Consider the following 10,277-nt stretch of genomic DNA (forward strand, 5'->3'; position numbering starts at 1 on the left):
ACATTTCATTTTAGCAATGTAGTAGGAGAGAGCTGTGGAGTCCCAGGTAATCTTGTCCTCAGGATTTGTAGAGCAGAAAGTTTAAAGTAACAAAAGGAGGGCCCACACATGTTCCTACAAAGGCTGTTCAAGCATGATTTCCCCTGCGTCACATATATGGTGTCCTTTGATATGTCTTGAAAAAGCTGCAAGGGAGGAATGCAGGAGAATTAGTGCAAGTCTGGAATTCACAATGAGAACTAAATGTTTATTTAAGGAAAAATAATGAAAAGCTAACTAAAATCTAAAAAAAAAACAAACAAACAAACAAACAAACAAACAAACAAAAAAACCCCCAAAAACCAAGACTAAAACCAAAACCAAAAAAAAAACCCCTAAAAAACCCACAAAAAACACCCCCACAGAACACCCCCCCAAAAAAAAACCCCAAAAACAAAAACCAAAAAACACCCCATCAAAAAACCTCAAAAAACAACCAAGAACCTAGAGAACAAACAATAGGCAAATTTTCACTTTTCAAGGGTTTCTCCTTGTGTATGTATGCTGGGGAAGATTTTTTCTTGGGCTATTTTTTTACTGCTGGCTTGTTTGATCTTTTAATAGAACCAAATAGAAGCAGAAACAAATAGAACCAAACAGAAGACAGGGAGCTATTCAGAAGTCACCACTGATCTCCAGCTTCATGTTTTACCCAAATTCACTTTCCTGCACAATCAAGCTTTTCTGGCCTCTTTGGTGATCCTCCCTGCCCAGCTCTTCCAGGAGGCTTGACTCTGTGTGAACCCCTATGGGTGTTCTTTTCTCTGCTGTCATCAGTGAATGTTGCCCTCCAGTTTGGTGTGGTTTCAGTAGATTTTGTGTAACCAAGATGATTTATAGATGGGCAAGAGTCTTATAAAAGAGTAGGTAAAGTAAAACAAAAAACAATGGAAATTAATGGAGGTGAGTGACCTAAGTGCAGTCTTAGAAAACTAAAGAAAACTATTTAAACTCTGTAATTTAAAACAGGTTATTCAAGGAATGTTTTGAATGAACTAATCAATGAACATTAGGAATCTTAAATCACAATTAAATTTCATTATTTGTCAGCATTAACCCAAATGAGCTTGTTTTCTTTTTAGCTGCCATACTTGAAATCATTTGGAATCTAATTGAAAACACTGAAGATGAATTAAATTGCAATATTTACAATCACATAGAAGAGTTTTTTAAAATCAGTTTCAAATTAATTTTCCTGATGCCCATGAAATCTGTGGCTTGGGCAATGTTTCTTAATGCCCATGAAATCTGTGGCTTGGGCAATGGCTATGGTTGAACATATCATGTGTTTATGTATCTCCAAATTACCTCTAAAAAGATTTGTCTCCCCTGGAGAGCCTCCAGTTTGACCTGGGCTTATTTCAGCATCAATTTAGTGCTCCCACAGCTGTATCCCTGGAAGTGACTGTCTGGTGAGTCCAGCCCTAGTTAGTTCACAATGAAATGAATCACACAGACACTGACCAGCAAAACTGGCCCTAGTCTTGTCCTGGATAGAACATCAGATGAGAAAGTATTGCTTTCTTGCTGCTTTGTCAAGCCACCTCTTTTCCTTGCTCTTTTTTGTAAATGCTGACAAAATAAGAGACAAGTATTGAGCAGGAAGACATCATGACACTGGAAAGATGGAAGTAGGCTTTGTGGCTGGCTGCAATCAGAAATGTTTACAGTCTCCCCTTGCCCAGTTTCACTGGTTGAGCAGCACACATGGTTTTGGGTAAGGGGGGATTTAAATATCTATTTCTGTCAGAGTTGATTGGTTTGCCAGCTTGATGAGATAGTCCTTTCTGAATTTTAAGTTTATGAATATATAATCCTTTAAGGCACATGTAATAGGGAATTAATTACTTTTGCTCATTGGGAGGACATATTTAACATTGCTTTAGAATTTTAACACTTTCTTCCATTCTTTTGATTTTCTTTTCTGTCTATTTAATTTCAACAGGTTTTAATATGAATGGAAAATCTATTTAAAATTGATCAAAAAAAATCCTAAAGTCTTTTGATTTTTTAAAAAATCTAAATATGGATAACTCTTGGAAAATTTCAGATCTTAATATCACTAATGTCATTGTCCATCTTTGACAGTGTACAGAACAGGGAATTTTATACTCTTAAGTTTATTAAGGAAGCTATTACTTACTTATTAAATGCATAATGAATCCTGCTATGAATAACAGTATGCTAATGTTCAAATGACTGCTTATATTAGTAACTAATGATCACCTCTAATAGTCCTGCTATATTTGTGTGCAAACCACCTTCCTATTTATATACCAGCTACATTATGTGCCTGGTATTTGAAGCTTTCATTTAAATACAACACACTTCCAAATAAGCAAATATATTTACGTATCCAGGTGCAAGAAGGCATGAGTTCGTTTCAGTAAGCTGGGCAGATGGTGTTTCATGTGGAGCTGAGCTCTATCATCTGGTAGGAGCTCATGGATTGGGAAAGACTGTGCGCAATCATGGCTGTACTGCTTCTCCAGGCCAGAGCCTGGTTTGCATCAGGACATTTCAACAGGGTCAGTGGGTTTAGTTTTCATTTCATTTTCTACAAAAAAGAGAAAAGCTGCAATGTGGATTTGTGGTGGCGAAGTGGCTGAAGGCTCCCTCTGCCATCAGCACTGACTCACAGTGAGGAGAGCAGGATTCACATCTTGTGAGAGCCATTCTTACCCGGATACTACTTTTGCTGCTGGTCCCCACCTGTGGAGATGCAGCTGATTAATGAACAATGAGCAGATGATGATGAGGAGCCAGAGAGGCACCAAACTACTGCAGGGGTACTGTGGAGGCTCAAGGAGCAATGGAGGAAGACAATTACCCATGTTTTCCTTACAGTTACATTAAAGCTTTTGAATGTCTTGGATTCCTTTAAATAACACTGATAGAGCTTTTCAAGAAATTTTACAATTGTTATTCTTGTGAATTTCATGAGGAGAGATAAAGGTGAGAGAAGAAAGCTCTGGCAGGTTCTGTGGTCTTGGAAACCAAATTCTATACATTATCAGTCTACAAGATTGTAGGAAAAATAATTTACTACATCCCTTAACAAGGATGTGATTTAGTTTTCTTTTTCTCTCTCTGTGAAGAAACAGAAATTGCTTTTGAATTTATGTTAAATCCCCTTATTCTGGATTTGGCTGGGACAGAGTTAATTTCCTCTCAGTTCCTGGTACAGTGCTGTGTTTTGGATCTAGTCTGAGAGTAATGTTGATTACACACTGATGTTTTATCTGCTGCTCAGCAATGCTCGCTCAGTCAAGGACTTTTCAGTGTCCAAGGCTCTTCCCATAACCAGGTACACATGAAACCAAGGGTCAGCATGGCCAGTAGAGCAGGACAAGGGGATATTCCATATCACAGAACTAATGCTCAGTATATAGACTGGGGGAAGTTGGCCAGGAGGGGCTGGTCACTGCTTGGGGCTGATCTGGGCATCGGCCAGCGAGTGGTGAGGAATTATCTTGTGCATCACTTATTTCTTCTGGGTTTTATTCCTCTCACTCTCTCCCCACTTTTCTTCTTCTTTTTCATTATTATTATTATTATTTTAAAATTATTATTGTTATTGTTATTATTGTTATTTGTTATTTTTATTATTAGTGTTGTGATTATAATTAATTTATTTTATGTCAAACATTAGACTGTTCTTATCTCAATCCATGAGTTTTACCTTTTTCTTATTCTCCTCCACATCCCACTGGGACACAGGGAAGGAAGTAAGCAGCTGTGTGGTGCTTAGTTGTTAGCTGGGGTTAAACAGCAACCCCAACAATACATTAAATTGAGCATTTTATAAAATAATAATGATTCCTTTAAACCTAATACTACATTTTTATAATTCCTTAGGCATCACATATGTATAAATAAATATATATATATATATACCTCCTCAAATTTAGGAAAGGGCCATGTAACTTTGTCCCAGACTACAAATAAATCATTGTAATCATGTTAAGATGCAGTCACATCAAGACAGAGGGTTAGGCCTCCTAACAAAGCTGCTGCTTTTTGACTTTACCATTTTGAATCATTCAGTTTTGACTTTCAGGTTACACTAAAATACATCTTTGATATGCTAGACTGAATGAATTGCTTAAATCTCTCACTGCAAGGCATTTCTCTAAACTCTCTAATGTTTTTTGCTGGCTCTTCACTGCATCCTTGACAATTTTTTCAGTATCTTTTCAAATGTGTTCTGATATCAATCTCACCAGTGCTATAAACAGAGGGAAAATCATCTCCCTGTCATGCTGATTTTGCATGCTGCCAAATTCCCTGCACCCACCTGTTGTTTCCTATTTTTCTTACCAATATTAAAGAATGGCTTCATGGATACCTCAATAAACCTTAAGAACAGTGATTTGCCACCCAGACATGGGAAAGAGTGTAAAGGCAAAAAAATTCACACCTGGATTTTCCACTAGACCCAGAGAAACTAGAGCACAAACTGATCAAAGTTCAGAGCTTTGGGCCCAATTCCAGCGGCACTGGAAGTGCTCCAGGATCTTCCTCCACCCTCCACCTTCAGAGAGGTGCTGCTCTTCTATAGGTCTTGTGTGGATGACTCCATATGGATGTCCTAGTGCTTCTCAAATGTTATTACCCTTCTTTAGCAACTGCGCTCAGACTTTGGATTCCCTTTTTGCTCAGGGAACAGACAGAAGCATCTCCAAGTCTGGTTTACCCTCCCCTGCTATTATTTACTTTCTGCCTGCCATCTGGTAGCCTCACCTGCTACTTCACAATTCTAGCCTTAGAAAGAAAAATGAAATCTTTCTCTGCTTACCTTTGCCAGGTCATCCTCCCTGATTTTAAGACCAGTAGTATACATCGCCTCTTTTTTCTTTATCCTCAGGCTGAGCCCCAGTCTTCTTTGCTGTTCTTTAATATGAGTAATTTCATATATTTGATCATCCTTGTCATCCTTCAGCATTCCTTGCCATCAAACTAATAATCCTCCTGAAATTTAAACAGAGTAGTAAATTTCAGAGGCTTCTCAGGAAAAAAAAAAAAATCAGCAGTTCTATCACTTTTTGAACAGAAGACTCTTCTTTCTCCCTTGAAATGCACACAAGTAGTTTTGCCTTCAATCTATGAGCTCAGTACATAGAGGCATACAGTCAGGTCCTGGAGTGAAAAGCTGCACTTGAAAAGTGTAAAGAAAGCAAAAATTTGAGAATTTTCCTTTATGGGTTTAATCCGGATCCTTAGACGTTAATGATAGCATTTCTTTTTACATCAGGGTTTGTTGGACGAGGCCCAGACTGTCTGTAAAAATGCTGAGCATATATTTTATTGAACATTTTCTTATTTAATGTGCCATTTTCTGATGTATATTTGATAAACAAATTTGTTACCAGAAGCGTTCTTGTTACCAGTGACATTTAAACACAAATGCAGATTTATATATGAGTAATTGTGTTTTGAGTGTAATTGTGTGCATAAGTCAGCATTTTGCAAATGTTACAAAAATGTACAAGCCCAAGCAGAAAAAGCTACTTGCCCATCTTCTGCTGCATTTGATGTAATGAAAGGTAATTACTTTCTATTCACACATTAAAAGAAAGCACTCATCTTGGATAAGACCATGATTGAAAGTCTCTTGAACTTAATGGAAGTCTTTCAGTTGTTTTTGGAGAAAGGTGTCTCAGGCTTTCAGGGGGAAAAGGAAGATTTTGCAGCACTGCTAAGAAATCTTTTGGGATTAGAAACCAGGATTGTCACCACAGTGTTCGGTGCTGTAGAAATGTTTCCTCTTCTGAAAGCCTTGCCTCTGGCACTCAACTTCTTGTTGCACTAAGGTAAAGAAAATGCTGTTGACTCAAATCTACCAGAGGTGAAAATCCAATCTCACATATGTCCTTGCCTTATAAGAACATTTAGAAAAGAAATACATGTCCTTAAAATTATATCAATTCACCTTACATGACTAAAAAAGAGACCATTTCTAAAGGATATTGATTACAATGGAAATACATTCAAATAAATGGATTCTTAGCTTGAAATAACCTTTGCAGTAAGTGAATGGTCTATTTTGAAAGTATGATGGGTGTTCTGAGGGGCACTACTGTATCTTAATTTTATTTCATTGCTATAGAGAGTTTTCTCTGTTTATGAAAATGCTATGCAAAGTGAGACCTGTGGATTTCAAAATGAGGAGAAGCAGGAGTTTTTGTCTTAAAAAGACATTTTCCTTTCTATTTCTTATTATTTTTAAGTACCATGAAAGTCCAGAGCCAGAGACTCAAGCAAAGATGAGTTTTTCAAGGCTTCATATCAAACACAAAATAAAAATCATTCCCTTTCCATGAAAGCTTCTATTTTACATTAGTTAGACAAAGAATGGGATGGAAGCAGTAAAATTTCTTTTGTAGTGAGAGATGCCAAAAGATCTTTATCTGAACAAATCCAGAAAAGGAATTAAAGGTCTTTATTGGGTAAACCTCAACTCTACTCTCAGTGGACTGATTTTACAGTAATTGACCTGATAAGCAGAGAAAAATTTAAAGAAGGGGTAACTGAAGATATGGGTCTTCTCTGACTTTGAGAGTGAAAAAACACTTTGAAAGGATCACTGCACCACAGTTCCGTGCTTATCTTTGTCCATCTCTTTTACATCCCAAAGCTGGGCTTTGCTGTTGAGACTCATCCACTGTGTGAGTGCAGTGCAAAGATCACAGGTCACAGAGGGCAAGGCCTGAGGTGTTGCTTAGAAGCTGTGGCTCTTGGGTGGTGATTCCCAAGTGTCTTCTTTCAAGGCTGTGTGGTACTTTGCTGAGAAAAAACAGAGGTTCTTGCAGGTTCTTGGATACTGAGCTGTTGGAAAGATGCGCTTGCATCAGTGACAAAGACCTAGATCCTACAGAAACTGTCTGGTAATTTGTTCATCCTTCTCCTGGATCATGCCTCACTGCTGCAAAAGTCTGTTCAAGGGCTAGGAACTTCTACTCACACCTACCAATAGCTCTTTGTTGAAAATCATACATGTGAGTGAAACTGAACTTGAAACCACTTGTGAAAAAACATATAAATCCACTGAGTCCTCTTTGATTTCAGAAAAAAGTGCGCACTTAAAAGGGGCTAAGAAGATAAATGTGAGTATTCTACAACTCCAAAAATGCCAAAATCGTTATGAACTTTAGGGATAGTCCAGGAAATGTGGAATCTAAAACACTTTCTGATAGATTCCAGAGGCACAGGATGTGTGAAAGCACCAAGCATTTCTTCTTCTGGTTAAACCAGAAGAATCCCTAAAGGCTTTACAGAATGTCTGGTAAAATACAAATACTGCAATGGTAGAGAACACAAGTGGGTTTTTTACCACAAGGTTGCAAACTACAGAATTTAGGGAAAAATTATGGTTTCTCCAGTGAGTTTGCCAGGAAAAGACTTTCCTGATGATAGTACTAGAGGCTGCACTGGAACTCTTTCTAAAGGTCTAAATACTCCTGGTCCATCCTGTTGTGCTGCTGCCCTGGGAACATTTGCAAGCAAAGACGCATGTTACTCTACTTTTGACCAGTCATGTCATCCTTTTGTTCATGTGCATGGCACAGGGTTTGAAATGGGATGATTTTGAAGGTCCCTTCCATCCCAAACCATTCTGTATTTATTACTCTGTGTAAGGGCTGTCTGCAGGTGTGTAGCTCTAACCGGCCCCTGTACAGGTCCTTTTGCAGCCCATCATGCTGTGGGCAATGTTGTGGGGTGGCTGTTGTGGCGCAGAAAGTCAGACCCTTCCAGCCAGAGATAGACAATGTCCAATAAAATATGGAGATTCTTTTTGGGCCTCTTTTTCTTGCTGATGTATTTATAAAATAATTTTTGTTGTCTTTTACAGCAGTAGACAGATCAATTTCTAGCTGGGATTTGGCTGTTCTAATTTCCTCCCTGCACAACCTGACAACATCCTTGTTGTTCTCCTGAGTTGCCTGCCTCTTCTTCCAATGGTCCTAAACTCTCCTGTTTTTCGCTGGAAGCAGCCAAAGCTCTGTTGAGCCAGTCTCCTTCTCTGCCTATCTTTTGGCACATCGGAGTGGCCTGCTCCCCTGCCTTTAGGATTTTCTTCTTGAAAATTACCCAGCCTTCCTGGACATCTTTGCTCATCAGGACTGTCTCCCAAAGAACTCTCTCAACAATGTTCCTAAACTGACCAAACTCAGTTCTCCAGAAGTCCAAGGGGCAGTTCTGCTGACCTCTCTCCTTCTCTGAGAATGGAAAACTCTAATTTCGTGGTGTCCCAGATTGAAAAGCAAGATGTATTCTACTTGCCATCTGTATGGCAGTTGTCTTGTGTTAAGTGGGCAGTTTTTCCTTATGTCTTCCACAATCAATCCTCCCTCCGGGGAGACATCTGCTGATAATGGGCCATTGAGTGTCACTGCATGACTGATGTGAGCTATAACATCCCATTGTGAGACGCTCTGCCCAGAGGGAGGAGCCAAGAATTCCTACCTGCATATAGTTGTGAGATTCTGGCCCACCAGCACAGCTTTTTCTGTGCTGGATTTTCCCAGAGGAACAGCTGCCTCTTCCAAGGAAGACTACACCCCTTTCTACAGGAGCACTGCTCCAACAGAACCACACCTGACACTCCAGGAAGACTGCAGCCACAATTTCAACTGGACTGCTGCCAACATCATGATCAACAGGGTGTCAGGTTATATTCTGACTCTGTCAGTGTTGTTTTGGTTCACTACATTGTTTATTTTATTTTTTTATTTTCTTCCCTAATAAAGAACTGTTATTACTGCTCCCATATTTTTGCCTGAGAGCCCCTCTTAATTTCAAATTTATAACAATTTGGAGGGATGGGGTCTACATTTTTCCATGTCAGGGGAGGCTCCTGCCTTTCTTAGCAGACACCTGTCTTTCCAAACCAATACATGTGGTCTCTGAACCCAGGACAGCCTTCACCTACCACAACTCCCTTCAACCCAGGACATCCTTCACCTACCACATCTCTCATCAGACCAGGACAGCCTTCACTTACCATATCTCCCATCAGCCCTTCCCTCTTCACCATCATTAAGTCCAGTGAGGGTCCTGCCCTGGTTGTCAGGATGTCAGGAAGGTCTCCTCCACACATTCCTGGCGCTTCCTAGATTATTCCTCTCTTCTGTGCTGTGCTGTAGTGATTGTGGGACTCCTCCCAGCTGCTTATAGAATATTTCATCTGTCTTCATCCTGGCTGGGTGGTCTATAATAAGGTCCCACCAGGAGATCTGCTTTGTTAGCCTTCCCCCTAATTTTTATCTACAGACACACAATCCTATCATCACCATCATGAAGCTCTAGACAACCAAAACATTCCATAATATACAGGGCCATGCCACCATTTTTTCTTCACATCTAGTTAAAAGCTCTTCCTAGGAACCCTTATCACCCCTGTGCAAAATCCTTTTTCCATTTTGAGACAGGCATAACCTGTGTGTTGCCAGCAGGCCTGGTTCTGTGTTAACTGACCCCAAATTCTTCTGGTGACACCAGGCTTGGAGCCAGGTATTGATCTGAAATATACCACTCGTGCTCTTGATCCCTTAACTTGCCATGCAAAGGCCCCTCAAGTCTCTCCTGATTGCCATTGGTCTTCTTGTTGTAACTTCATTGCTGCCCACCTGGAAACACAACAGTAGATAATGGCCTGAGGGCCCTACCAAAGCAAGGCTTTCGCTTTACATCATTAACCAGGCCAAAGGGAGGGATCAGCTCCCCAAGGAATAGGCCTGGTGTGTACATTGGGCCTTCTGTTCCCTTCAGAAGGGATCTCCTATGACAATGAACCATTTTTTTTCTTTTTTTTTGTGGAGTAGTTTAGGTGCAGGACATGGGCCTGTTTAACAGCAGTGACATCTCCAAGCTGGGTGAACTGTTGTCATCTCAATGGGTCAGGACCAGGTAGTAAGTGACATAGACTCCATGTATTTACAGAAGACTAATTCCTTTATTAAGAAACCCGTTGTTTTTTATACCCTAATTTGCTACAGGTGGACCTGATTGGTTCTTTAATTAAAACACCATCACCACTGGCTAATTAAGAAGCCGCCCTTTAGGTAAACATATCTCCATAACACATTCCACATGTTCACAGCAACAGATGCAGCAAGTTAGGATAAGAATTGTTTATCATTCTTTTCTCTGATCTTCTCACAGACTTTCCCAGAACTATGCCTGGGAAAGTTGTCTGTTGCTGTCTGTGACCAGAGAGCTGCTGCCACAAACTGTCA

At 39.8% G+C, this 10,277-nt stretch overlaps 1 long non-coding RNA gene across 1 annotated transcript; it reads right to left on the reverse strand.

The window, feature by feature from the left end:
- Positions 1 to 748: 748 nt before the first annotated feature.
- Positions 749 to 5,066, reverse strand: LOC137464799 (uncharacterized). The gene is made up of 3 exons (XR_010994428.1): positions 4,838 to 5,066; positions 3,722 to 3,797; positions 749 to 891 (listed from the first exon to the last, which is right to left on the reverse strand). It is a non-coding gene; the product is annotated as an uncharacterized lncRNA (long non-coding RNA).
- Between the last annotated feature and the right edge of the window lie 5,211 nt (positions 5,067 to 10,277).

The sequence above is a fragment of the Anomalospiza imberbis genome, chromosome Z, assembly GCF_031753505.1.
Source record: "Anomalospiza imberbis isolate Cuckoo-Finch-1a 21T00152 chromosome Z, ASM3175350v1, whole genome shotgun sequence".
NCBI classification, from domain to species: Eukaryota; Metazoa; Chordata; class Aves; order Passeriformes; family Viduidae; genus Anomalospiza; species Anomalospiza imberbis.